Source organism: Crotalus tigris, unplaced genomic scaffold, assembly GCF_016545835.1.
Source record: "Crotalus tigris isolate CLP2741 ecotype Arizona unplaced genomic scaffold, ASM1654583v1 scf7180000024151.2778019, whole genome shotgun sequence".
Lineage (NCBI taxonomy): Eukaryota > Metazoa > Chordata > Lepidosauria > Squamata > Viperidae > Crotalus > Crotalus tigris.
The window spans coordinates 2,513,342-2,539,309 of record NW_024100413.1 but is presented as its reverse complement, the minus strand read 5'-3'; the positions used below and the strand labels follow the sequence as shown (position 1 = coordinate 2,539,309).

The 25,968-nt window shown below is 45.0% G+C and overlaps 1 protein-coding gene across 2 annotated transcripts in view; it reads left to right on the top strand.

Annotated features, from left to right (window-relative positions):
• The first annotated feature begins 10,160 nt into the window (after positions 1 to 10,160).
• Positions 10,161 to 25,968, top strand: part of BRINP1 (BMP/retinoic acid inducible neural specific 1) — a 60,060-nt gene continuing 44,252 nt past the window's right edge. Inside the window, exon 1 of one of the 2 annotated variants that reach the window (XM_039322863.1) lies at positions 10,161 to 10,770. The gene's annotated coding sequence lies outside the window, so the exon portion shown is untranslated. Of the gene's footprint in view, positions 10,771 to 11,434; positions 11,454 to 25,968 lie in introns of those variants that run through there. The other variant, XM_039322864.1, reaches the window with a different exon arrangement.

Below are 25,968 nucleotides of genomic sequence, written 5' to 3'. Positions count from 1 at the left end.
AGGAGGAGGCGGTTTTGGAGAAGCAATTCATTCTTCTCTGGAAAGGAACGTGCTGCTTTCGGGTCACCCCGTCCTCCTTCAAGGTTTAAGGAAAGAGCTTCTATTTTTATAGGTTTTTTTATATATATATTTGTGAATGGATGCTACTAAGCAGGTTGGACCTTCTAAAAAACTGTCACTGTGGAGCCAAAGAGGGGTTTGTTACCTGAAATAAGTGATAAAGGGAATGACTTTGAAGCATGCATGGAGTGATTTCCACATCGAGTAGCCATAAAAGGCCCTGACAACTCCATTCCCATCAATCTTCCTTTAAAAAAAAATGTAAACGCTGCTCTCCAATCATCTGCTCCAACACGTAAAGCCTTCTCCAGCACCTGTTAAGAAAGAGGAATGACTCTGAGAAGAAAGACAGGGACGGATTCGCACGTTCCCTGGAGAGAGAAGAGACCCTGGAAGAACTGACATCATAAACTGGGCCAAAAAGTCACCCAGGAAGAGGTGGAAAGGTGATCTTGGCAGGAGTTCAAAGAAAGGTTGGGGATATGCTTATCCACCGGCCATAAAGAAGTCATTTATCAAGTAACCCAGCCCTTCTGAATGCAGGCGAGACCCCGAGGCAGGCGTGAAGAATGAGCCTTCACACACTTCTGCTCCCAGACCAGGCTAGCAGAGAACCTACCATGAAGAGGTTAGCAAAGGAATGCCAAGGATGTCACCTGTAGATGAACCACGCCAGACAAGTTTTAGTCTTCCCATTTAAAAAAAAAATAGAATAGAATATAGAAAATGGAATAGAATATAGAATAGAATAGAATAGAATAGAATAGAATAGAATAGAATAGAATATGGAATAGAATAGAATAGAATAGAATAGAATATGGAATGGAATGGAATAGAATAGAATAGAATAATAATGGAATGGAATGGAATGGAATGGAATGGAATAGAATAGAATAGAATAGAATAGAATAGAATAGAATAGAATAGAATAGAATAAGGAATGGAATGGAACAGAAGCTGGAAGGGACCTTGAAGGTCTTCTAGTCCAGCCCCATGCTCAAGTAGGAGAATCTATACCATTTCAGACAAGTGACTGCATAGTCTCTTCCTTAAAAACCCCCACTGAGGGAACACCCATGATTTCTGAAGGCAAGCAGTTCCATTGGTTGATTGTCCTCACTGTTAGGAAGTTTGTCCTTAATCCTAGGTTGCTTCTCTCTTTGAATAGTTTCCAACCATTGTTTCTTGTCCTGCCTTCTGGTGCTTTGGTGAACTGTGACTCCCTCTTCTTTGTGGCAGCCCCTCAAATACTGGATCACTGCTATCATCTCTCCCCTATTTCTTCTTTTCTTTAGACTAGCCAAATCCAAATCCTGCAGCCATTCTTCCTACGTTTATATAGTCTACCCTTGCATTTTCCTTTAGCTGTGGAACAGATCAGGGAAGCTTTTCACGAGAGTGGCTGAGTTTGCAGATCCTACAGCAGTGGTGGCGAACCTGTGGCACGGGTGCCAGAGGCGGCACTCAGAGCCTTCTCTGTGGGCATGCACGCTGTTGCCCCAGTCCTAGGCCTTCAGCTGGGTTTTATAAAACCTTTTCACTTTAGGCCTCCGCCGCCGGGTGCAAAAAAAAAAAAAAGTTTCAATCAATCAGTTTCAACTTCTCATGGGGAAAAAAAAATCTCGCAAAGTTGTAATTGATTGAACTTTTTAGTCCCACCCAGTCTGCCGTTACCATCGCAGCCATGCCCACCCAATTGGCCACACCCAGCCAATGGGCTACAACCAGCCAATGGGCCACACTCACCCGGCACCCGACGATGCATAAGTGGGTTTTGGGTTGCAATTTGGGCATTCAGTCTCTAAAAGGTTCACCATCATTGTCCTACAGAGTCATGACGGTCCTTGATGCATTGTGGGCCCTGCATGTTTTGTGAGGAAAATAATTTTGGTTTCTTCTAATTAGCATGGGTAAAACCAAACATGTTTTAGCACGATGGGGTGAATCAGATAACCCAGGTCTTGTCTTTATTTTGTCTGGTGGATATGTCAAGAGGGGACAGAGTTGAGAATAGGTTAGAAATTCTGTTTTGTATAAAGAGCACACACCGAGTACAGTCACCAGGCGCCTTACCGCTCAACTATATTACTGTAACAGGAAACAGGAAACTCTCCTCAGAACATAAAGAAATCATAGATTAGAACCATAGATGCACGCTAAACGCTGCCCTCTACTGGCGGAATAATTCTGTAGTTGGTGCAGTAAAAAAATACATTCTAACCAGTATTCCAACATGATAACAGTTTGTCCAGGCGTATGACACCCCAGACTCATCAATGCTTATTCCTAACCACGTTCTATCAACAGCTCAAGCAGCTCTATGGTCTTAGATGATCAGATGAACTGATCACAGAAGGTTTGGATCCATTGCTGATGTCTTTCTGCTGGCAGATCTCTTTCAATATTGTGGGTGCTCCAACACTGGAGAGACTGCACAAGCATTTGTTTGAAATGGTATAGGGTTTCCTGCTTGAGCAGAGGGGGTTGGACTAGAAGACCTCCAAGATCCCCCTCTTTTATTGTTTTTGAATCCCTTGAATATTTGTTCTTTCTGTAGGCAAGGAGCCAGCCTTAAAAAGTTGCCCTTTCTCCTGGCTGACATAAAATTAGACCTTATAATTTCATTCAAATTCTCCCAAAGTTTGGAGGAGTGGCACAGAGCCCCAAAATTGTGGACACATCACAAATAACCTGTTGAGTTCAGCCTGTTTTGGATCCAGAGCTCTCTTCATCATTCTCCGTATCTTACCGGGATTCCTTTTTTTAAAATTTGCATGCACATACTTTTCAAAATTGTTTTTTTCTTTTCTGTTTTTTTTTTTTTTTGCAGGGCAAGATTAAAAACTGCATGCAGTTACAACTTCACCTTCAAAGCTTCCTGCTAAAATAAACATCAGGTGTGACGATCCAGGGGGTGCATTTCTTCTTTTTTGAGGACGCGATGCAGTACAATTGTGATTTTTCTGTCTTGTGGACGTTGCTCTTCGCCACTGAGAGAAGTAATGTTAAGCCTCCTTGAAACAGGCAGAGGCTCATTAAAAGCAGTCCTAACAAATCGGTTATCAGATGTTGAACGCATCACCCTTTTCAAATAAACCTGTTAAATAAATCCACCCTAAAGATAATTAAGTCAGCTTTATGCCATCACAATAGACTCTTATCCATTGGGGAAGCTTTAACAGAGAGGTAAGCTGCTTAAATGTAGAATAGTCCAAGAAGCAGACAAGAAGGTAGGTCTTTTGAAGGAAGAGATTACGGCAGGAGTCTCCAACCTTTGGGGTTGGCGCCACTGCCCCTGCATGAGGATCGTGCTGCTGCCCCGTGTGAGGATCGCGCTGCTGCCCATTGCACTGCGCAAGGATAGCATCGTAGCCTGCAGTGATACCGCCCTGGTGTGAGGCTCATGCCGCATCCTTCCTGCCACTTGCAGCACTGCCACCCGCCCCCGCACAAGGTTTGTGGCAACGCTGCCATCAGTGCAATACTACGTGCAACAGTGGCACTGCCCAGCTACTCATGCAGCCCAGCAACCAAGAGGCTGAGGCCCGGTAGTGGGCCACAGTCCATAGGTTGGGGACCTCCTGATTACAGCACTGTTTCCCCCTTGGCAAGGTGGGCTAGAAAGTGTCCATCTCATACACTAAAAGCTTGAAATGGTACAGTCTGGTTTGTTCTGCATATGCAGGAGAAGAGCAGGCAGAGCTGGAGGGCGGAGTTAAGCACGTCACGAGCTTAGAATCATCGCGTTGCTGTTTTAAATTGCTGTTAAAAAAAAGACAAGAAGAAGACCAGCATAAACTCAATTATGACCGCAATAAGTACACCAATGAATGACCTGAAAGGCCAATTCAAGACAGATCACCCTGAAGAGATGCTATATTTGTTGTTTGCTAGGAATCAACATGGACCAGATGACATTAATCAATCAGCGACATCTCCCAGTAATGAAATTCAGAGCAGAGCTGAAATGTCTATCTCCAGCCACCAAAAGATGATTAACCTTTCATTTTAGTTTCATTTTCCCTACATTGGGGTTTAGTTGTGCTCTTTTGCATTATATATGAATTTGACTATTATTCTCTCTGAACTGAAGCCAGCAAATTTAATAGGTGTAACAATTCTTCGAATGGGGAGGCATCACTGGGGCCTGCTTGCCATGTCACTGTTAAGATGAGATTGACCTTAAGAAAGTGAAACAATCTCCTTCAGCACCACAAATATATGGCACTTCGCAACAGAGCTGATTAGCCAATGTCTGGCGATTGTGTCAATGTTTTTTTTTTTTTTTTGCTGTTTCATTTTTTCCTCCAACCTAGTTTGGTCAGTCTATCTGTCTATTACCTATCTACCTACCTACCTACCTACCTACCTACCTACCTATCTATCTATCTATCTATCTATCTATCTATCTATCTGCTATCATTTATTCTCTATCATCTATCTATCTATCTATAAAAAAGCTTCTCTTTTTAAGACCCTCTAATCCCTTAATTTGGGGTGGAGTCAGGATGACTGGAAGGATATGAGCATTTACTGGCTGGATGCCTTTCCTGATGCCACATGGAGTTCACAGTAAATATTTTGTTCTTTGCACTCTTTGAGAGAAACATCTGCCGCTATCTAGGGTAGAACTCTCAATCTTTCGAGTGGGAGGTGAGTGTCTTCACCACACCGCTCATCTACCTACCTACCTACCTACCCACCCACCCACCCTCCTTCCTTCCTTCCTTCCTTCCTTCCTTCCTTCCTTCCTTCCTTCCTTCCTTCCTTCCTTCCTTCCTTCCTTCCTTCCTTCCTCTTATCTTGGACCCCAGTTGTGCACCCCAGATAAATACATTTTAAATGACCACATCCTCATGCATAATTGGCATTCTGCCTTGAAAGATCTCAGGTGGAAACATCAAAATCAGGTGAATTTGGACGTGTGTGTGTGTGTGTGTGTGTGTGTCTCATGGGACGTCAGCCATTTAAAATTGCCTGTAATAAATTAAGATTATTTCATAGCAGGGTTCTAGGTGTGCCATTCAAGTGCAGGAACCTGCTGTTGCTTCTAGAAATGTTTCATAGTGGTCTGTGGCATGGGAGGCCCTACAGGGTCATGCTATGTAAGATGCAATCCCCACCTTCTGCATATTCATTTATTCTAAAATAGCTCTCTCTTCCCTCCTCTTTTAATTTGCAAATTGCTAGGACGTTGCCTCCTTTGTTATTTATTTATATTTTTTTTCTCCCCGCAATGGTGGCTCACATCCAGCCAAATGTATCGATATGGCACCGTAAGCAGTGAAATAGCAGGGAGGCTGTGTTATTTTCCCCCACGGAATTGCTGGCTAAAAGAAAAGTGAGAGGGGGTTGAGGGAAAAAAACCCACTTTTGCTAAAGACAAAGCATGCACCAGAATAGCAACACAGTTTTTTTGGATGATCCCATTTAATCCATTTTTAGCCTGTAATAAACTAGCAAGGCTGTTAGCAGCTTGGCTGAGGGGAGAAGGGAAAAGAATGTTGCATTCTTGGAGGGGGAAAAAAATCACCAGTTACAAATTATTTTGGGATAAGGAATCCAGAAACTGGATTCTGAACATTTCTTTGTTGGCCTGTTCCAAGGGCAACCTGGACTTCAAGGTGAGCTTCAAAATCAGGTGGTCTTTCCCGCTCTCTCCATTTGGGAATGACAGAAAAAAAAACCTCTCCCTATTCTCGTCCTCCACATCCAAGGTCTAATATTGAATTAAAGATGAAATAAAACAATGAAAGATTCACTTTCTTTGTACCTGGAACTTCCACCTTGGTCCCCTTCATTGTATATAACAGATTAAGCTGGACTACAGGCTCTATGTTGCTTACCACTGTTGGCATATTCCCTTCTAGGCAACGAAAGCAGGTATTGAGTGATGCATGGAGATCAGTGGTTATTGATTATTGGTAATTATTGGTTTGTTGATTATTTCCATTTTTTGCAGGCCTGCAGGGTAGTGATATTTGTTATTGTTGTGTGTATTAGCATCCTGCTGAAATGCTGTAATTTTGCCCCCTCCTCCTGCTGCTTTTCCTCCTCCTCCTCCTCCTCCTCCTCCTTCTTTTCTCCTTCTCCTCCTCCTCCTCCTCCTCCTCCTCCTCATCCTCCTCCTCCTCCTCCTCCTCCTCCTCCTCCTCCTCCTCCTCCTCCTCCTCCTCCTCCTCCTCCTCTTCTTCTTCTTCTTCTTCTTCTTCTTCTTCTTCTTCTTCTTCTTCTTCTTCTTCTTCTTCTCCTCCTCCTCCTCCTCCTCCTCCTCCTCCTCCTCCTTCTATTTCAGGAACAATGTTAATTTTTCCACTGCATTGAAGAACCCTAGATTATTTTTCCTCCTTAAAAAAAACCAATAACTCTTGCTGTGTTGCTGTTGTTGTTGATGATGATTGATAATAATAAGCTACCAACGGAAATGGTTGGTTTCCTTGTTTTTAAAGGTCACTCCTCCATTAGATATGCCACACATTTCTTTGCGAAGTTTAACAGTCTAGTGTGAACCTCAGAAAGAATTGTAGTTCACCGGCCACTTGGTTGGAACGTTTGTTGGTTCCACTGCTCTTGGGAAGATCCTGTGATTGTATGATTAATAACAGATACCAAGGAAGGATTTCTGTCGAGAAAGAAGCTGGCTTTATCACGAGGATCATAGAAAAGCATATTGGATGTTAAGTTGCCATTGTCCCCAAACCCAATGAGGTGATAAAATTAACTTTCTCGTTCACGTTAATCACAGTGGGAACTGGTTAATACATGGATGATCAATGGGGAAGCTGGCTGTGGAATTCTGGGAGTTGAAGTCCACATGCCTTAAAATTGTCAAGGTTGAGTGCCTTAGATTATAGGTTAGAATTGTTTTGAAACTTCAAGTTTAGGAGACCAGCCACTTCGTGGTGTCCTATGGGAGCTGTCTGAGGTCCTGAAAGACACCCACCTAATACAATGAGTGAGGAACAAACTTTTGGGGTAAAACAAGAGAGAGGAAGGTATGAGTGGCATGACACAATAGCATCATGCAAGTGTGCATCTCATTGCATAGCACCATAAGCCCCTCAAAGCCACCTCGATGTCCCCCCCCCATTTGCCAAAACAACTGAAGGGCATCTGAACAATAGCTGATAGGAAAGGTTCATTCCCCATATTCTATTCCACAGAATAGATACCAACGGCAAGAGGCAGGCTGCCAAAGTAGAATAAAACAGTAAAACAGTATTTTGAGGACAATAAGTGATAAATAATATTGCCACAAAATCACATAACAAAACCACAAGAGGCAGCAAAAACGTCTAAACAACAGCAGGAGAATAGTCTCTTGTTCCATTCATTTTTTTGTTGTTGTTGTTGTTCCAGTAATTCCCTCTGCCCTTTGTTTCACTCATTTTGAATTCTGGCTTTTATTGGGATAATTTGTAGCCTTAATTCCAATATTGGAGTAAGCACAATAGGAGCTCAGATTTACACACACACACCCAAACTCACTGTTTAGGGAGTGCCTCAGTGTCACACCCATTTGGTTAACTCTGATTCAGTTTTTTACAACATCATTACTTAAAATCAGGATTGTCTTGGATGAATCTTAAAGCTTTTGGCTGTCTTGGTGAGCTTTTACAATCCCAACATTGCTCCAGAAGTAAAATGCTCAACTTGATTCGCTGTTAATTCAACAAGAACAGAGAGGGGTAAACATGAATACGGAAAGGTATTTAAGGAACATTTCAAGGAGTCAGTGATGTTCAGTACAATCCCTTAAGTCAGAGACCAAGATGACAAGCTTCCCAATGGCTATTTGATAAACTGTTGACAGAAACCATAGAAAATGGTTAATGGATAAGATATATAAGAATATGATTTTTTAATTTATCTTTATTAATTGAAGTCACCTCTGTAGATTGTTTGGTTTGGTTTTGTATTGCTGCCCAGGGTCACTTTGTCAAATACATTTGATCGATAAATAGATAGATACACTTTCAGACTGAATATTGAATAGTCCAAGAATGTCGGAAAAATAAATCAAGCTTTCCTTCATTAAAGGTTTTTAGGAAGAGCCTAGACTGGTCTTTATGCAATCACTCAAGCTTGAGGCATTCTTTGCTGAGCAGAAGTTGGACTAGATAGACTTCAGAGTCTCTTCTTTGGCTCTATAATCTTCATCAATTTCTAAAGGTGTCCTTCAAGTTGAGTCCTGGCATCCTTATCCACGTGCATCCATGTCATTTCCTTGGAGTAGCATGATAGTACTTCCTGAAGATCTTTTGCTTTCCCAATGTAGTCTACAGTCTTGGGATCTATGAGCTGTGGTGGCGCAGTGGTTAGAATGCAGTACTGCAGGCTACGTCTGCTGACTGCCGGCTGCCAGCAGTTCGATTCCCACTGGCTCCAGGTTGACTCAGCCTTCCATCCTTACGAGGTCGGTAAAATGAGGACCCAGATTGTCTAATTTCTATTTCTATTGCTATATCTATATGTCCATCTCTGTCTGTCCATCCACCTATATCTTATCTAATCTATCCATCCATCCATCCATCTATGTATCTATCTATGAGCCATGGTAGTGAAGAGGTTAGAATGCAGTATTGCAGGCTAACTCTGCTCACTGCCAGGAGTTCGATCCTGACCAGCTCAAGGTTGACTCAGCCTTCCATCCTTTTGAGATCGGCAAAATGAGGGCCCAGATTGTTAAGGGAGGGGGGGGCAATATGCTGACTCTGTAATCTGCTTAGAGCAGGCTGTAAAACACTATGAAGCAGTATATAAGTCTAAGTGCTATTTCTATTGCTCTATCTATCTATCTATCTATCTATCTATCTATCTATCTCATCCATCATTTATATCTATCTATATCTCTTATCTATCATCCATCTCTCTCTATATATATATCTCATCTATCATCTATATCTATCTATATCTATCTATATCATCTATCTATCTATTTATCTATCTATCATCCATCCATCCATGAGCTGTGGTGGCCTAGTGGTTAGAATGCCGCACTGCAGGCTAACTCTGCCCATGCCTGGAGTTCAATCCTGACCAGCTCAAGGTTGACTCAGCCTTCCATTCTTTTCAGGTCAGTTGGGGTCCATAGGCTGAATCGGTGAACCGCTTGGAGTGGGCTGTAAAGCACTGTGAAGTGGTATATAAGTGCTATTGCTATTGCTCTCCTCCTCTCATCTCCCAGCCCTCTACTAACCTGGGCAGAGTCAACCAGGTATTGCTGTACCCCGTTACCTCTCCTGCTCTGCTTTATCCCTCTTGGAAGCTGGACCATCTGGAACAGAGAACGACTCCTTTTCCCAGCGTCTTTGGAAACAGGGAAGGATGTTGCTGCTGAGAGAGAGAGAGAGAGAGAGAGAGAGAGAGAGAGAGAGAGAGAGAGAGAGAGAGAGAGAGAGAGAGAGAGAGATTTCTCTTCCCCTCCAAAAAAAGAAAGGAAGAGAAGAATTGGGAAACAACCACTTCCAGCAGCGACAAGGATGGCGACGGTTGGAAGATAATCGATTCTAGAATGTAGAAGAGAGGGGGAAAAAACCCCTCAGGCAGGAAACGGAGAGGAGCTGGACGGAGGCGCAGGATCGCGGGGGAAAGAGGAGCTGGTGGCAGGAAGAGGGCGAGGAAGAGTTAAGAGATGGAGCATAGAGCTAAGAGGGACCCTTTCTCCAACTGGCCGCCTCCCCTCTCCTCAGCCGGAGGGCGCCAGTTGGAGGAAGGGAAGGGTTACTGCATGAGAATGGGAAGGCTTGAGAAGCTCCCTCGCTCTCCGCTTCCCATCCGCCGGACTGTCGACCCCCCTCTTCCCCTTCACCCCCTTCTCCAAAGGAAGCCCCATGCGCCCCTCTCCCGGTTCTCGACGCCCTCGCTGCCCCGACCCAGTTCTGCTTTCCAACGGGGAACACTCCCCACCTCTCCCCCATCTCCGCCTCTCGCCCCCCCCCGCCTCCCCATTCCTTCCCGGAGCCCCGCCCCCTCCGGACGCCCCTCCCCTCCCTCCGGCGGGCTCCTTCCCCCCATCGCTTTGCCTCTCCTTGCGATCGCCTGGATCCCTCCCCCCGCCGCATCTTTCTTTTTCTTTCTCTCTCTCTTTCTCTCCCTCTCTCTCTCCCCCCCACCCCACTTCCCTTCTCCGCCCCCGTCTTCTCCAGCTCGGCTTGTGCGCCTTTCCTTTCGCCCCCGGTGGCTGCGAGCTGATCCATCGTAGGAAGGCAGGAAGAGGAGGAGGAGGAGGGGAAGAGGAGGAAGAAGAAGAAGACCCGCCGAGAAGAGGACCCTTTTTAAATATATCTATATATATATATATATCTATATATATAAGGCGATCGCAGCGAGCATCTCGGTTCTCCTGAATTTGATTGTATTTTTTGAAGAAGCAGAGCGCGAGGGATTCTATCGGGTTTCTTGGTCTCCGTCTCCACCAGAGAGGAGAGACAGAGAGAGAGAGAGAGAAAGAAGAGGGGGGGGGGTGTCTTCTCTTCCTTTTTGAATGCCTGCCCCCCGGAGCAAGGCGCGGGTGTCCTCCGACCGAGCATGAAAAGGACTGCCGGCACCCCAGCCACCCGACGCCTGCAGCGGTCGCCCGGCGCCCACTATGCGCTCTGGATCGAGGGGGGCTCAGCTTCGCACAAGTTCTGCCTCCCCGAGCGCATGAGAAGCCTCGGCGGTCCTCACATCCCCGTCAAAGAGGAGCGTTAACCCCCCCCTCCCCCGGTAAGAAAGACTTATTTCCCCCCCCCCCCCAAAAAGCCGTCGCGATTGTGGATGTGACCGGTGCTTCTTTTAGGCTGGGCTGGGCAGGGGTCCCCGGTTTGTCTGTTCCAAGGTTCCCTCTGCGCCCCCCTCCCACCTCCCGCCCGGCTTCACTCCCTCTCGGGGGGGGGTCTCCCGCGGTCTTCTCTGCCTCCCCACCCCGGCTTCAGCCTTTCTCCAACTGCCTTATGTGTCTCTTCACACCCCCCCCCCCTTACACCTCGCCAAATTGATTCTTTCCAGCTCCGGTCCAAACCCTCTCCGGGGCTGTGGTCCTCCCAAGGGTTAAGTCGTGGCTGAGTGTGCACAATCCCAGTGTGGGTCTGTGGGTGCCGGTTCCCTCTTGGGCAGAGGAAAACGTGCCTTCTTGCTCTTTCCCCCCCCTCCGCCTCTCCCCCCCCCGCACCAGTTTTTCTCCAACTACCCTGCAGGTTCTTTTGCCGCACTCCGCTCTTCCTAGCCAGCCAAGGGTTAAGCGGTTTCTCGGCGGGTCTGTGTGTGTGTGTGTGTGTGTGTGTGTGCGCGCGCGCTTGCACACTCTCCAAGTGTGGAGGCTACACGGGTCTGCCTGTGCCCATGCGTGCTTGCCCTCTCTTCGGGGACCAATCTGATTCGTATGGACGACGGAACAAGGGGAAGCAGAGGTTACATGCAGAGGGGTGCAGGGAAGAGGCATCCAGATTGCTCCTTTCTCCCCCTCCCTCCCTCCCGCAGGATGGGGAAGAGGGGCATTGGTGTCCATCCTGTCCTGGGAGCGCCAGGTTGGGGCTGTTGGAATCCGTGGACCTGCCTACCCGTGGCGGATTCAATTAGGTTAAGGTCTCCACTGATTCACTCCTTTCCAAGGAGAGGAAAGGGGAGAAGATGGGTGTATTTGCTGGTGGGGTGTGGGTGGGGTGCATGTGTGTGTGCGCGCGCGCGTGTGAGAGAGAGAGAGAGAGAGAGAGAGGGAGGGAGGGGGCATCCATGTGTGTGCTGCAATACAACTCACCCCTGCACACAGTCATGCTAAGGTGGGCCTTCACGCCAAGAACGCCACCTCCTTCTCCTTCTCAAAGTCCTGACTCACAGGCTGGGGAGAAGACGATTCCCCACGCTCCGACCTTGGTTCCTCCGTACAACACCTCCTTGATTTTTTTCAGAATAGCAGCCCGTAAGGCTGTTTTGGTTCAATCTCTAGATTTTCAGATTCCTCAGAGGGGGAAAGGAGGGTTACCTCTGCCCCCCCCCAATAGGACCGTGGTGGATCCTCAAAAGCCACTCTGTCATGAAGCTATGGAGCTGCTCTTAACTGGAGGATGGGGAGGGCCACCCTTCCCATGGACAACAAGACCCATCTCAAGGGAGCTTCTAGGAAAGGGGGGCCACCTCAGGAGATGGAAGGAGAACTCAACTTTATTTTGTTGGTCCTCTTGGTGGTGGTGGTGGTGGTGGTGGTGGGAACAAGAAATTGAAGGAAAAGGGAAGAAGAAGCCGTAAAATGAAGGCGAGTGCAGTTTGGGGGTGCTATGAGAAGAAGGCTATTGAGAAGAGGTCAAAAGACCCCCCCCCAGATTTCCCCCCCCCCATGGTTGGTAGCTGGAAGGGAAAAGCCCTCCAAAGGGGAGGAAAATCTTTTCCTGGAATTGCAGAGAAGGGGAAGATAGCATGTAGAGGAGAAGACCATGTAGAGGTACAAGGATTGAACTGGTGGGAATTCTCAAATTCCCCTACTGCTTTCCTCCAGTGCACAACTCTAGTGTGTAGGCACACACATGTGATCCAGACACTCGCTTTGCCAATTGTGGTGTTGATCTGCCAGCAGCCACTGCGCTGCACTACTCAGCTCCTTGCACACGCCTGCAGGCGCACACATACACACACACACAAGTATTCACAGAGCAGCCCTTACTATCTCCTGCTGCATACAAAGTGCTGGTTGTCTCTTTTCATAGCCCACAGTTGTGCTCTTGCTCTCTCTCTCCCCCTGTCCTTCTCTCTCTCTCCCTCTCCCTCCCTCCCTCTCTCTTTCTCTGTCTCTGATACACACTGACACACACACACACAGTTGGCGAGCTTACTCATGTGGTCACAGGGATGCCTGCCACGATTGTTTCCCAGCCTCTGTTGTGTTTGTATTGATTTGGGCTCTGGAGATGCATATATTGCTGGTTGTTTGCTAGATGTAAGGATGTGGACTCAGAAGGTCTTTTATATTATATTCTCTATTTCTGCCTCTCCTTTACGTATGGGCTAATTCTATTTCTGGACCGCTGTTGCTTGGGCAGATAGTCAAGATCTGCTAATACAAAGTTTGCTTGTCTTTTTCTCCACTTTCCATCCGCCTCCTAAACCTTCACCTGCCGTGAAGGACACCTTTCCATATTGGTGTGTTCATGAATCCCACTAATTCTTCATCCTCACGCTCAGAAGCCCAGTGGTACATTTGTGGTTGTATGACAACCTTCCCTTCTCCCCCTTGCACGGGGGAGTCTCTCACGCTGGAAGGCTGCACACCCCACAATCCACCCAGGCTCAAACTTGGTTAGCCTGCCTTCCCAAACACGCAAGCACACAAGACTTTGGTTAGAGGAAGCTGCAGGAGAATGATCAGTCCGTTCAAAGCTGTGTGAGAGTCAGAATAAATGGGACGCAAATGTGCACCTGGAGAAAGCTTCTAGTTTCTCGTTGGATGAGGTATCCTTTCCTTCTCCACGTTCCTCCAGCTGTGAGCACAACATGTCAGCGGAAATTTTCATCCATGCTTCCCCTCAGACTTTGGAGCTGGTCAGGTCCTCTTTATTGGTATAACCCCAACAGCTGAGATCCGACTGGGTGTTTGGGTTGCATTTTGTCTTCCTGAGAAAAAGACAAAGTCAGGGATGTCTTTTTATGGCCATTGATGCAGTGTGAGGGAAGATCTTTGCTTCTATCCGGCGTGGGAGCTCTGAACAACTCAGCAGAAAAGGCTGCACGTACATTCTCTTGTCTGCTCCCCTCTGCTCTTCACCGTCCTCTGCCTGTTCTCAGAACTTGCTACAGGGAGGTGAGAGCCCAATCCAGGAGACCAGGAGAAGCTGCAGAAGCAGGAAAAGGGGGCATTTGAAGTCCCTCCAGATGTGTGCCAGAGTTGGAAGCCACAAGACCTGGGAGAAAACAGCTCAGAGATGGCAAAGGGAAGACGGAGGAGGAAGTAGAAGAACCCTGGTGTAGCATTTCTTGAGCGTGACAGGGAAGCGTGTTGCTGGCCAGAGGGCTTTGCTTTGCACCTTTTGCCATGAAGGTTGTGTGTTTGCATGTGTGTGTCTGTATGTCTGTGTGCAGCGGGCTAAGCTGCCTGCCTGCCTGCCTGCCTGCCTGCTCATTTCACATTCTGGAGATGTGATCTCTGAAGCTGCTTTTTTTTTTTTTTTTTTTAAGTTGGTTCCTAAAGCAGAGTAAGAGCAGACTCTGTTTTTTAACAGAGCCGGGGAGAAATCAACATAACTCCAGCATGATTGAGGAAGAAAAAAAAAAAAAGAGTGTGGGAATACAGCAAGAAAGCCGAGATTTGAACGGGTTCCAGAAAGGGATTAAGGCGGTGCAAAAGGATCACATTCTCTGTTTTTATTCTATATATGTGTGTAGAGGAGCAACGTTGCTAGTTTTCCTTCTTAAGGCAGCCTCAGGGGGAGGAGGGAGAGATGGGGCTTGTCTCCTACAAGCCTACATGGGTTTGTGTGTCAGTTTGCTCACGAGGTTGGTGTATGTACACTCGCAAGCACCCCTATGTGTGCGTCTCCACCCTGTATACCAATTCCTCTGGAACATTTGATTCAAGTCATACCTGGGGGAGGGGTGGAATAAAATATACTCTTTTGGGGGGGGATTTCTTAGCTATGGGACTGGGGGAGATGGTTGACACCTATTTATAGCAGAGATTTAACTCTTCCTGCTTTCTTGGGGCCTGCTTCAGTGGCAGAGCAATTGGTTTCAAAGGCAAGACCCCCCCCCAGGCTTTTAAAAATGTTGCCTTGCAAAGGAATATCTATGCTAAATAAATGCCCCCCCATCTCCAAATATACATACATACATACATAAACATACATACATACATATACATATACTGTACATACACATACACACACACACCCTTAAGGCCATCTCTTAAATCTTGCTTCTAAAACCCAATTTACACAAACACACATACGCACACACGCACACACACACACACTTAAGGCCTTCTTGCTTCTAAAACCCAATTTACACACACACACACACACACACACTTAAGGCCTTCTTTTAAATCTTGCTTCTAAAACCCAATTTACACACACACACACACACACACACACACACACACACACACACACAACCTTAAGGCCTTCTCTTAAATCTTGCTTCTAAAACCCAATTTCCAAGCAGTCTGCATTCCGTATTATGGAATGGTTGGCAATGGACAAATTCGTGGGTGTTTTTTTTTGTTGTTGTTGTTTTTGATTTTTTTTTTTTAAATTGGGTTAGTTGCCCCATTTGCAGGTGTTTGGGATTCTCCCTGGGAGTTGGGAAGGAAGCTAGCTTAATTTGAGGGGAGCCCTTCCCATCTGTGGGAACAACTGTGCGGCGTTCGCGCACAATATGTCTCCCTGTTGTTTCCTTCTCACTTGTTCCTCAAAAGTCTGTGCTGCTCACAGCACGAAGGGTGCAGAATTGCTGGGATTGGTGCAAAGTGGGAAGGAAGGGAGGGAGGGAGGGAGGAAGGGAGGGAGGAAGGAAGGAAGGAAGGGGAGGAGAGGGGAGAAAGGAAGGAGGAAGAAAGGAGGGATGGAGGAAGGAAGGAAAGAAAGAGGGGAGGGGAGAAAGGAAGGAAGGAAGGAGGAAAAAAGAAGAAGGAGGAAGGAAGTAGAGGAGAGAAAGGAAGAAAGGTAGAAAAAGAAAGGAAAGGAAAGAAAGACTGTTCTTAAAACGATTCAACAAAGGGAGAATTAGGCCAGATCAGGGGGTCTTTTGGAAAAACAGGAATGCTAAAAACAGTGATGGGGAAGTAGAGGTAAATTTCACAGGGGACAAGGATCAAGCAACCCCTTTTGGACATTTGTTTATTAGTTTAACAGTCTTTGAGGAAGTCGAGGCAAACAGCCCTCTCTCTCTCTCTCTCTCTCTCTCTCTCTCTCTCTCTCTCTCTCTCTCTCTCTCAGCTCTGCGAAAGAGCTGAGCTTAAGAGGGCAGCATTTCCCAGAAGGGGGAGCCCTAACTCTATTCCTGGGGGTCCTGGGAGCGATTTGCCACTCACTGCCAGCCTGTACCCCAAAGTGATTCAAATTCTCCATGGGTTTCGGCTTGACGAGGCTTTAGAGAAGAATACAGAGCAGGCTTAGTTGGCTACCAGCAAGAACGCTTTGCTAAACTGCTCTGTTTTCCACCACCCACTGGGGTGAAGAGCGCCATCTGTGCCAACCTGGCAGTGTGTGTGTTTGTTGATTTATGACAGTGATGGTGTGCTGCCTGATTCAGTGCAGTTCTACTCAGAATCAGCATACAGCTGGAAGGGACCTTGGAGGTCTTCTAGTCCAGCCCCCCACTTAGGCAGGAGAATCTATACTATCTCAGACAGGTGAATGTCCAGTCTCTTCTTAAAACACCTCCAGTGTTGGGGCATTCACCGCTTCTGGAGGCAGGTTGTTCCACTGGTTAATTGTCCTCCTGTTAGGATGTTTCTCCTTAATTCCAGGTTGCTTCTCTCCTGGATTAGTTTCCATCCTTTGTTTCTTGTCTTGCCTTCTGGTGCTTTGAAAAATAAGCTGACTCTCCCCTCTTCTTTGTGGCAGCCTCTCAAATATTGGAACACTGCTGTCATGTCCTTCCAGTTCTTCTTTTCTGTAGACTGGCCATTCCCAAATCCTGCATGAAGACTGTGGACTTAAGTTGACTCGGATTTTGTCCATTCTGGCCTCTTTTCTCCAGGGGTTACCTGGGCACCTCCAAGCATCTCATGAACCTGCCGTGAAGGGTACCCCAGAGAACTAGACTTCTCTAGGAAGATCTGCTTAGCCACTGGATCTAATTTCTATCCACAGATCTTTCCTCTGTGGATTTCCCTCTTTTGATTTTTTTTTTTTTGAAGGCAATTAAGCCCTTGGCGAGAAGTAAGGAGTAAGGATGAATTGACAATATTAAATCATGGCTTGCTTGGGGGGGGGGCGTGTTCATCGAATAAAGCACAAGGGGCTCAGTTCAGACAACCAGGTCAACCCAACCCAACCCAACCCTGGGGTAATTGAACTCAACCTGTGGACCAAGGCCTGACCACATAGCTTCCTTTGATTAGCTTGTTTTGTCTGAAAGTCATCTGAAAAGGAGCATTTGTCTCCTTTTGTGAGTCTAAGTAGCCAAAATGCAAAGCTAGCAAAGCTCATTTAGTCTCCATCATCATCGGAGTTTACTGGTTGAGATGGGCAGTTATACAAACTGAACGAATGAATGAATGAATGAATGAATGAATGAATACCGTACTTTCTGGCGTATAAGATGACTTTCGCAAGTGTTAAAATCAGCGCCGAAGTCGGGGGTCGTCTTATATGCTGAGTAATCTTATACGCCGGAAATAATGGTAGTTTCCAGCATATAAGATGACTTTCTAGGCATGTGACTCGGCGCCGAAGTCAGGGGTCGTCTTATACGCCGGGTCGCCTTATACGCCGGAATATACGGTATATAAAGAGCTCATTGGAAAGTTGTTTTTGCGGTTGGTTTTTTTTGGGATGCTGACAAAATCCTGCACCCTCTGCTCGGTGATTCTTGATAGGATTTCCATCTACAATTTCCATCACTCCTAACTTGCATATTCTATTCTATTCTATTCTATTCTATTCTATTCTATTCTATTCTATTCTATTCTATTCTATTCTATTCTATTCTATTCTATTCTACATTCTGCATATCCGCTTCTGCTGCTGAGCTTCCTTTAGAGCTGATGGAAACATGTCCCTGGACACCTTTATAAGGTTTTCCCTCCCCCTTTGGGTACAGTTAATGTAAAGTCTTTTTTATTTGGTCTTTTTATTTGGTGGAAGAGGGCTTATGTTAGAGTGCCTTCCGGTAGAGAAACTGAGCCTTCAGCAATACTCAGTTCTGTAGGAGAGATATTTTTGGCAGATGTTCCTGACCTGTGAATCTGGATGTGAAAAGAATGTGCCCTAGAATCAGAGCTGGAGAGAACAGTCAGTCCAAACTCTTTCCTTCTTATGAGAAATTGAAAAATAAAGCATCTCCAACATATATATGATTAGCCAGCCTATGCTTGAAGTCTTTTGACATCTCACCATCCTTCCGGGCCATGGATTGCATCAACCAGTTCTTGTAACCATAAATAGTCATAAGCAGCTACAAGCTACTAGCCCATGATGTAAACCTAGTTCATCTCCTGGAGGAGAAGAGAATGTCTTGATTGTGCTAGCTAGACCAAAACATGATGTATTTGACTTGGCCTTAGCATGTTGAATTAGCATTGTGGTGTGTAAACCAAGGATTGTAGCTTAGGCTTGTGGAATTAACGTTAAATATTTGCCCTCCTTAGAGGAACAGTGATTGAGATATTTGTTGAATGGTGTTATGTCCTCCCCAAGTATAGACTAAACCCCAGATCTGTATGTCTATCCGTTGGTCCATCCATCCATCCATCTATCCATCCACCCATCTATCCATCCATCCATCCATCCATTCATCAATTATCTATTGTCTGTCTGTCTTTCTAGCTAGCTAGCTAATCCTTATCATTTATCTATCTTTTATATAATCTATCTATCTATCTATCTATCTATCTATCTATCTATCTATCTATCTATCTATCCATTCATCCATCTATCATCTATCATCTATCTATTACCTGTCTGTCTGTTTATCTATCATCTGTCTCTCTCATCTTTCATTTCTCTCTGCCTCTCTCTCTCTCTCATCTATCTGATCAGAATTTGAGATGGCACATCAGGAGAATGTAGAATAACTACACACTGAGAATTAATATTATCCTGCTTGGTGAATTGAGGCCAATCGCCCTGTTTAGGTCTATGACCTCTGGATGACCTTAGATGGCTGTACTCAGTTTCTTTGGAAGAAACTAAAGTGGACGCTCTGGATCTATATCTGTACATTAAATCTTGGTCTGTAGCCATCAGAATAGATGACATATATATGCTTTCAATACTCCAGTAAATAAACAGATACAAAAAATTAAACATGACTAAGTATCTCAAAGCCAAACACCCCTCTTTTATGTGATGACACTCTTCAGAAGTCAACATCTTCTGAGAAAAAAATATTTTTATATTTAATAGTGGCTTGTTATTTAGTAACCTACTATTATTAAAGCTTGTTTAATAATGAGTTAATGTAATGCTTCTCAATGTCTGCACCGTGCTTAAGTTTTAAGAGCGATGGCCTATAATAGGAATGAAATGAAATCCATGCTTTGTTTTGTTTTAGGCTCATTTATGCTGATTTCCATTGATCCAGAGGAGCTAACCTTTTGATCATTAGGAATATTCCATTAAGTTGCGAGCTTTGTCTTCTTATTCCACTTTGGCTCAACTTTGATCCCTTTAATGCTGGCATATATCAGCAGTTTTGGTCATCACAATATAAAAACAGATGTTGGGACTCTGGGAAGAAGAGCAACAGAGATGATGAGAGGGCTGGAGGCTAAAACATACGAAGGATGGTGGCAGGAATTGGGTAGGTCTAGTCTAGTGAAAAGAAGGACTAGGGATGACATGATAGCAATGTTCCAATATTTGAAGGGCTGCCACAAAAAAGAGGGGGTTCCACCTATTCTCCAAAGCACCAGGAGGCAGGACAAGAAGCAACGGATGGAAACTAATCAAGGAGAGAAGCAATCTAGAACTAAGGAGAAATCTCCTGACAGTGAGAATAATTAACCACTGGAACAACCTGTCTCCAGAAGTTGTGAATGCTCCAGCACTGGAAGTTTTTGAGAAGAGACTGGACAGCCACTTGTCTGGAATGGTATAGGGTCTCCTTTTTTGAGCAGGGGGTTGGACTAGAAGACCTCCAAGGTTCCTTCCAACTTTGTTATTCTACTATTTTTTTCCTTCCTTCCTTCCTTCCTTCCTTCCTTCCTTCCTTCCTTCCTTCCTTCCTTCCTTCCTTCCTTCCTTCCTTCCTTCCTTCCTTCCTAATTCATTGAACAAAGGTTTGTTTTGCTTAGCAGCAGAAAGTTGGGCCTCAGTTGCGTCCTACCTTATTCCACACCGCTAACCCAAAAGTTCTTTTTTTTTCTCCTTCTTGATGAGAGAAATCAGATGGAATCTAATTTTCTTAGCTGTTTATACAAGCCGGCTTGCAGTTCACTTAACGCCGCTCATCTAGGTCGGGTAATGAAGGGTGGATAAGTTGTGTGTCTGATTCTTTGGCAATTTTCAGGCGCAGGAGATGGTTGCCAAAATAGCCTTAATTGCATCACTAGTTGGAGACGCTGTGATACACAGCTGCTCATAGAAGGAATGACCGCTGGGTCAAATTTCTCCCCACCTTGCATTTCTAGTTAATTGCTCCAGGGCGGAAGTCAGGCGTGCTAGATAACTACCTATCCGTGGACATCAAATTAAGTTTGTTTACTGCATTTGGAGTCTGTCTGTTTTGGAAACTCAGGATGGAGTGTGTAAGGGTCAGCTTATCCATAATAACCACTCAGTAAATGCCAGGACGGAGGTCCTTGTCTCCAGATCTGAGCCATCCTTTGGAGTGGCTTGACCCGGGAAGTTCCCCATGGTGTCTTCTCATTAACTGAGCAAGAGATCAAAGAGAAACTCATTATTTCCCGAAATCCATCTTCAAGAAAGGACTAAAATGATAATATAACAGTGTCGGTGAAGATCTAAGTAGGTGACCATAGAATTGGAAAACATTCATCATCCTTGCAGGAAAGGGTTGCTTCTGAAATCAACCTTCAGAGATGGATGAGAACGGTCTATAACTCATCTATTAGGCACCCCAAAGGATGTCATGGTTAATGGCTTCCCACATCGAAAGGTCCACAAAAACCAATCGTGATGTTCCATCTGGTACTTCCACAAATCATCTAGTGTGCCAACCATGTGGCCTTCAGAAGTTTTGAGCTACAAATCTCATCTTTTCTTGCCGGCTGATACCGCTCACGGTGGCTGTTCAAAACATCTCAAGGACGTCGGTAGACAAATTGGGAAGAAAAACTAGCTCATTCCCAACTGTGGCTTAAAACGAGTCTTCGCAACTGCTTCACCCCCTAAGGAGATCTCTAATCTAGTGGTGGCATGATTAAAATTCAGACAGCTTGGCCACTGACTCCTATTTACGACGGTCGCAGCGTCCTGCGGTCCTGTGATCCCCTTGTGCGGCTTTCTGACAAGCAAAGTCAATGGGGAAGCCAGTTTCGCTTAACAACCATGTTACTAACTTATCAGCTGCAATGATTCGCTTAGTGACTGTGACCAGAAAGGTCATAACATGGGGCAAAACTCATTTCACAACTCCCTTGCTTAGCAACAGAAATTTTGGGCTCAGCCTGTATAAGCTATATATAAAGACATTTCTTTCAAGTTATTGTGAAATAATTGGACAATAGGTGTCTTTCTATTCTTTATATTAGCCATGATAAAAGCATGCGGTATCCATTCCTATTATCCCCCCTTTCATTTTCCAAGCTGGCCTGTGGCTTGAAAGAACACAAGCTTCTTAAAAAGAGATAGCGATTCTTTTTTTTTTTTAAGTGAAATAATTTACGAGCCCAAAGACTGTCAAGCTCGAAAATCAGGAAAGCCAGGCAGTTGGAATGAATGCCGGGATTTACTGCAAGCTGAAGCTCTCTACAAGAAGCTGAACTACTAATGGTCAAAGCAAATGGGCAGTAGATAAGAGTCAGTGGGATTCAAGGTGGGCCACAAAGGGATTCAAGACTTATGACATGTTTAACCCCTCCTTCCTTCATCTCCTACAGATATAATCACACAGGGTTTGCATTTTGAGCCCCATGTTTCCACCCGTCAGCCGAACACTTTTCCTTGAAAAGATGCACAGTTGCCCAATAAATGTAAAAACAAAAATAACTTTTAAATGGAATTCATGAAGGTAGATATAAATAATGGAGGGGGGGAGATTTTAGCATGGAGATTCTAATTTGGAGTGGCTAAAGAATGACATACCTTGGAGTGAATGTTAGAGATTATTTGCAGACAATTTCCCCTGTGGGAAGTGGGGAGTCAGCCAAGTTGGAAAAAATAAGAGTTCCAAATAGTAGAGAATTCAAGGGAATTAGCTAACCCCCCCCCCCCAAACCATCTAAAAGCATGGCTAGCTCCTAGTATGTGTATTTCTTTTGTTGCTTTTTTTAATGGATGTTTTTAATTGCCGTACAGCGATGTACTTTTTACTGGCTGGCGTTCTTCTCTGCTTGGTGTTCTTTCTAGCAAATCTCTTGGCACGTTAATTTTTTTGTAGACTTAAAAGAAGATTTTGCAAATAATCAGTTCTCTGGCAAACCCAGGAATCTAGTAAATTACAAGTTCTTCTTGTTACCCAAGACCATGCTTTTGTGTCTCCTGTTGTTTGTGAGTATCATGACTATAATTCCTAGTCATTAGCTGTGGTGGCTCAGACTCATGGGAATTGTAGTATTCAACATCTGGGTGATAATAATATTCAGATGAAGATTAGTTATTGCAGAATATAAAATAACAGAGTTGGAAGGGACCTTGGAGGTCTTCTAGATCAACTCCCTGTTCAGAGGGAGACCCTATAAAATTTCAGACAGGAAGGAAGGAAGGAAGGAAGGAAGGAAGGAAGGAAGGAAGGAAGGAAGGAAGGAAGGACAGAGTTGGAAGAGAATTTGGAAGTCTTCTAATCGAACAAGAAGCAACGGATGGAAACTAAGCAAGGAGAGAAGCAACCTAGAATTAAGGAGGAATTTCCTGACAGTGAGAACAATCAACTTGCCTTCAGAAGCTGTGGATGCTTCATCACTGGAGGTTTTCAAGAAGAGATTGGACAGCCATTCATCCAGGATGATTGGACAGCCAAGCAGGAGACCTTATACCATTCTGGACAAATAGCTGTCCAGCCTCTTCTAGAAAACCTCCAATGATGGGACCACCCACATCTTCTGAAGGCAAGCCATTCCACAATCAATTGGTCTGTCAGGAAATGTCTCCTTAGTTCCAGGTTGCTTCTCTCCTTGATTAGTTTCCATCTGCTGCTTCTTGTCCTGTCCTCAGGTGCTGGATAAGGATGGCAACTTATTAGATGCCTTTACCAAATAGGGAGAGATGCAGTTAGACCATCCCTGAGTTGCTCCAGAAGCATAAATGAAATTCTTAAAAATCAGGATAAGAAGTCTCTGTGTTTGTGTGTGTGTGTGAGAAAGACAGAGAGAGAGAGAGAGAGAGAGAGAGAGAGAGAGAGAGAGAGAGAGAGAGAGAGAGTCATTAAGCCTTGAGGGCACCCATTTAGGGTGATGATCAGAAAGACAGAATTCTTTGAATGTGGAATGGAACAAAGCCAAATCCATTTGAAAATGGAACAAAATAAAAATAAAATAAAATGAACCCTTTTCAAGGAGAGAAAATGAACGTCTCCCAAAGCAGATGAATTTCTAGCCGCAGAGGTCACGAGAGTGTCGCAAGAATTAAATCCATGACAACTCGGTGCTCAGTGTTGGTTGATTCTACTCAGCTTTTGGCAATTAATGGAAATGACTATGGTGCCCTCTGCCATTGAGCAGAAGGATCCGTTTCTGGGAATGATTAGACGGAGAATTAATCAGTGGAAGGAAGCTGAGCTTCTTTCCATGGTTTGTGGGCTCTGCATGGAGATAAGACGTACTGCTGTTCAATTAAATGGAGATACCTAAGAGGAGGATGCTTGATTTGGATGTAGACAGCTGTCCATTTAATCTTAAAAAATCTCCAGGTAGTTGTGAAACAAGGTCAACCACAAGAACCTGGAGGAAAGGGCCTTGTAGATCATGCTAAGATGCTCCATAACAGAATAATAACAGAGTTGGAAGGAATCTTGGAGGTCTTCTAGTCCAACTCTGCTACCATTTCAGACAACTGGCTCTCCAATCTCTTCTTGAAGGCCTCTAGTGTTGGAATACCCACAACTTCTGAAGGCAAGCTGTTCCACTGGCTAATTGTCCTCACTGTTAGGAAGTTTCTCCTTAATTCCAGGTTGCTTCTCTCTTTGATCGGTTTCCAACCATTGTTTCTCGTCCTGCCCTCTGGTGCTTTGGAGAATAATTTGATCCCCTCTTCTTTGTGGCAGCCCCTCAAATACTGGAATACTGCTAGCATGTCCCCCTTAGTTCTTCTTTTCTTTAGACTAGCCAAACCCAAGTCCCGCAGCCGTTCTTCGTACGTTTTTAGTCTCCTTATTTGAGACATACGAATTCCGCGATGCAAACTCAAATCTGTTAGGAGTGGGATAAAGCTTTTCTATTTTCAGCCCAGCCTCACGTAGACACTGCTATTTAACTTGCTCAAGGCTTTGATTATATTTTCGAGGATAAACTACCAGTAGAAATTCCAACTTCAGCATCTGGCCACTCTCATAAAAAGGCCAGAGAGCGGTGTTCTTGTCTCCAACCCCAGGAGAATTCTTCTCACTTAAAGCTGACAATGCCAGCTTATTTTACGTGGATGGATGCTCTGATTTAATAGAAGGTGACATCTTAGGCCATCGAAGTGCGGGAGGAAAAATAAATATAGGAAGGCTCCAGGTATGTTGGGGCTGAACAGTTGGAAGTGACCTTGGAGATCTTCTAGTCCAATCCCATGCCTGAGCAGGAGACTCTGTACCATTTTAGATAAAAGGTTGTTCCATATCTTCTTGAAGACCTCCAGTGATGGAGCATCCAGAACTTCTGAAGGCAAGCCGTTCTACTGGTTCATTATTTTCATCTAGGACATTTCTCCTTAGTTCTAGGTTGGTTCTCTCCTTGATTAGTTCCCATCTGTTGCTTCTTGTCCTGCCTTCTGGTCCTTTGGAGAAGAGGTTGACCCCCCTCATCTTTGTGGAAGCCCCTCAAGTATTGGACAACTGCTATCCTATCCTCCCCCCAGTCCTTCTTTTCATTAAACTAGACATACCCCATTCCTGCAAGCTCCCAGACTTTTCATGCTCTTTCGTTGCAGTTGGCTTCAGCACAAACATTTCATTTTGTACCATTTTATCTGAGCCCCCCCACCAACCGTTTGCTATCTCGTGGCAATGTCTTGCACAAATAACTGCAATGTGTTTTTTTTTTTTAAATCTTTCAACTGTTCTGATATGAGTGATTTGTATCTCTTTGCTTTCATCACCTTCCAAACATCTGCAGGTTTAATTTGATCTTGGTCCTCCTCTTTTTAGTTGCTGCTAAACCAAGGCAATCCAGGGAGGGGAAAGCGCTCGGAAACAAATTCCAGACCGAGTGAGTCATTTTGGCACAGCTCGGCTTTTGCATCCAGATGTAACTAACAAAGTGTCTGCAAAATTAGCCAAAGGGGTAATGGGGGAGAGTTCCTGCTGAGATGTTTTTTTCAGAAGAAAGACAGGGAAGATGAAAGGGAGATGCAGAGAAACTAGAAGTCTAGGGAGATTCTCAGTTATCCAGGTCATGGTCGTCCCAAAGGTGCTTTTTCAAAAGTCAACTTTACTTCCTTTGTTTGAACTCGAAAATGCTTCACTTCTCATCCAGGAAGCTTCTTCAATTCTGACTGAAGCCTTGGGTTCTGAAGCTTCTTGGATGAGAAAGGAAAGGTCTTCAAAGGAAAAAAAAAGTCCAATTGCCTTTTGAAAAAGCACCTTTGGGGTACAAGCTATAGGCGGAAGGAGCAGACGGGGAAAGGAAATGTTTATAGGCCCTGTCAGGTATGGACACAGCACCCATTGATAAGGTGGTTGTCAATACAGAGATAAGATAGCATTGAAGATGGAGGGACTGCAACTGATTGTAGAAGCAATGAGGAGATGCGGTGTAAAGATAGGAAAAAAGTCAAGATGTCAAGACTTGCCCGTGGATTGGATTTAAGTGAGGGAGAGGTGCGCATAGTCAGCCTCACTCTCTCTTCCCAGATTCCATCTTATTCCAATGGCAGGACAAAAGTCGAGACAGCTGGAGATGGGCTGGGCGCAGTTGTTGACCAGGGCATCTTTCGTGTCTTGCCGTGCTCT